Source organism: Stegostoma tigrinum, unplaced genomic scaffold (assembly GCF_030684315.1).
Source record: "Stegostoma tigrinum isolate sSteTig4 unplaced genomic scaffold, sSteTig4.hap1 scaffold_53, whole genome shotgun sequence".
Classification (NCBI taxonomy): domain Eukaryota; kingdom Metazoa; phylum Chordata; class Chondrichthyes; order Orectolobiformes; family Stegostomatidae; genus Stegostoma; species Stegostoma tigrinum.
The window spans coordinates 3,883,130-3,886,402 of NW_026728461.1; the positions used below are offsets into that span (position 1 = coordinate 3,883,130).

Here is a 3,273-nt window from a genome sequence, read left to right on the forward strand (position 1 = left end):
CATGATTTTGTGATTTTGGGTGTAATCAGAGTTGCACCAACAAATGTGGGAACTTGGCAAAGGTTTCGTTTACACAGGCAGAGCCGTGATAAGCTGATGTTGTTTAGTAGATGTACACAACAAGGTATGAAACCAAGGCTGACGCTGACAGGAGTTTGTTCTGAGGCGCTGAACTGCAGTGAAGAGTCTGCACGAATAAAGCCATCGTTCAACTCGTCTGATTCCAGAGCCCTGGCAAGAAATGGCCCGCGGATTCTCACTGGAATTTTTCACAGTCTTGAGTGGAAGAGGCCATGATTCAAAGAATGAAAGTTTACCTGATTAGGTCAAAAACCAGCTCAGTGAATGTGGATAAATCGATATTGAGTTCCAGCAGAGGCAGGCGAGAGTGAAGCAGGCAGCTGGAGAAAAATGTGCTAAATTTGCCACTGAAATTCACGGCTTCAAAAAGTGGGATCCATTGAAGTGAATCAGTGACGGCGATTATCTCTGCTGGTGCTTACCGTATGAATCACAATATCCACCTCAGTCCCTATTCCTATTGCAAATCGACAAGATGTAGCACTTGGCATCGAGTTTTGGGCCAGGAGCGTAATGGATAACAAATCTGACTTCACGTCAGAAGATTGTAAGTTTGTTTCCTACCTGGCTCAAACATAACTGATGCATTTTCTATCCTTGGAAATTGACACGTGATTCCAAAAAGGACTGCGTCCTGGACCTTTTTGTTGTCGGATTCCCAGCAGCTGAAGTAATTGGAAATCAAAGTTGCGCACAATGAGTACGTGGGACCGTTGGAGCTCATTGTCTGTTTCATATCCGAGATAATAACAGCAGTTACCGTTGTCTTGAGAACTTTCTTGTGTTCTATTAAAAGCTCCCTTTTGTCAGAGAAAGGTGTGTGGGGACGGAGAGTGAACGTGAAGCACATGTCGCCAGTGTAATCCTGAGAAATCCGTTACCCTCCAGGAGACGTCTGTATATCTTCTACAGTGGCTAAAAATGAGGATGAACCCCTAAAATGGGTTGTAACACAGTTGTACTACCACGAACCCTCTGTCCCATTGGCTGATTCCAGGGATAATTTCATTGAATTTTCACTCGAAACGTCACACAAAGCCTTGGGCAAATTCTGGAAACTGGGGCCAGAATAGTTGGCTGCCTGTTGGCATGCGCTGACATGATGGGTCGAATGGACTATTTTCACACTTTAAATAGCAACGTCAGAGAGAAACTGATCTACAGCCAAACTGCGCAAAACTGGGGGTGTAAAAACAGTGTCATTCAGCCAGAATCCCTGTGCCTTCCATTGCAGTGAAATAGTTCGAATTTGGTGCTTTCACCACCGCGGCCTTGGTTGGATTCCAAGTCAGGGATTAAAAGTTCGCATTTGTTTGTCTTTCATGACCGCAGCACTGCTGACTGGTTTTCAGAAGCAGGAAAGCAGCTGTAAGGAAACCTTTTTTTTACCTCAAACGACGTTCAAGCTAACCAACAGCCAAGAATTGCCGAAGTTGGAAATCTAAAACAAAAAACAATGCATTGATAGACAACCACAGCAGGTCTGGCAGCATCTGTGGAGAGAAACAGAGTTAATGCTTCCGATCCACTGAGGGTTCATCAGGATCAGGTTAGTTATTCACTTCTGTTATAATGTCCCTGAAATTATTATTTTTATCTGTCAAATCAGCATTTTTATCGAAATATCTCATTAGTTTCCAACCGTCAACTTTATAACTTTAAAAGCAAGCAAGTTTTCCAGACAATGAGAACTTTTAGGCTAACTTTTAGGAGAACTTTTAGGCACAATATCGTGGGGTAAGGGCCTGCACTGTGCTGTACTGCTCTATGTTCTATGTTCCAAATGGACTTAATCGGCTCTAATGCTGCTTCTGTTGCCCTGAGGTGGGGAAAGGTTCTGCTCAAATAGTTGCCTTTTCATTTCCTTTTCTGTCAGTTAGCAGCCACATTGAATCGCGAAATGGTTCTTTTCAGTGTCTACCTCAACATATGTCTCTGCTTGCCTCATTTTGTGTGTGTGAAGCCACCTCAGGCCTTTCAAATTCTCCCACTCTCCATCTTTCCATATCTCTCATTTCTGATTTCTGCTCTTCGAAAACTGTGAAATTCAGAGAGCGTTTGAGAGTGGAGGCGCTGAGAGTTATTCCCCTCGCCGGCTGTCGGATCTAGAACTGGGCGAATATTACTCGGATACTGTGTCTGTCCATGGGCCTGAAGTAAGAAGCGATTTCTTCCCTCAAAATATAATGAGTTGTTTGAATTTGAAATAAAATCCTTAAATCACCAGCAAAGAAAAAGCAACACCATTACAAGCATCCGATTACAGCGCTGTCTCTCCTGTCAGTGGAAAGTGAATGAATATTTTTATGGCAGAGAATAAGGGTTATCGGCTGGTGGTATCCGTGTCATTCGAACGTCATTGCTCAATCAGGCGGCAGTGTATCCTGCCTCAACCGATTGTCTGGCCAAACTCCATGGAGGAATGCTGTGCTCCATCGACGGATCATCGTTCGTTGGATCAAGAGAAGACAGCTTTAAATAAGGAATGATGGATGTAAAGTTTAGGCACTGCAGGGAGTTGAACCCAGGATCTCCTGTTTACTAGACAGGCGCTTTAACCAACTAAGCCACAATGCCAGCGGCAAGATTGATTTCCCTTTTCCCCCATTGATAGATGCATTATTTTAAGCGTGCAATCAGGAACAGGTTTTCTGTCCAAATTTTGCTGAGCGACAAATTCAAAGAAGCCCGCTTTTGCAAACACAGATAGTTCACATTTGAAGGTTCTCCTCTGAAAGTGCACAGAAAGAGACAATCTCCTTTTGTATTGGTTTAAAACTAATCATTTCACCTGTTCAAACTGGACTTGCTCCTGACCAATGCAGCCATCCGATTAGAAAATGAAACTTTGGAGTACAGGTGCCTCGGATTTGGACGTCGCTCACCGGTGTAGGATTAACTGCCTGAATCTAATTACCACAGAGATGGAGGTGATGAGTTACTTCCTTGAACACTTGAACTCCTTAGCACATAGGAACAGCGACATGTTTCCAACACCGAATGATGTGACACTTGGGGGGATGGTTGGTGGGACGAGGGGTTGCAATGGTAGTTTTCCCGCGCATCGGCTGTTACTGTCCTTCAACATGGAGGGTACATCTGACTGGTCTCCTTCTGGAAGTTTCAGGGGGTGTACTCTGTGTGTAATCAGGAACTCGTTTTCATTCAGATAATTCACAAGAACAGAAGTCA

At 43.9% G+C, this 3,273-nt stretch overlaps 1 non-coding gene across 1 annotated transcript; it reads right to left on the reverse strand.

The window, feature by feature from the left end:
- Window positions 1-2,584: 2,584 nt before the first annotated feature.
- Window positions 2,585-2,658, reverse strand: trnat-agu (transfer RNA threonine (anticodon AGU)). The gene has a single exon. It is a non-coding gene; the product is annotated as a tRNA-Thr (tRNA).
- Between the last annotated feature and the right edge of the window lie 615 nt (window positions 2,659-3,273).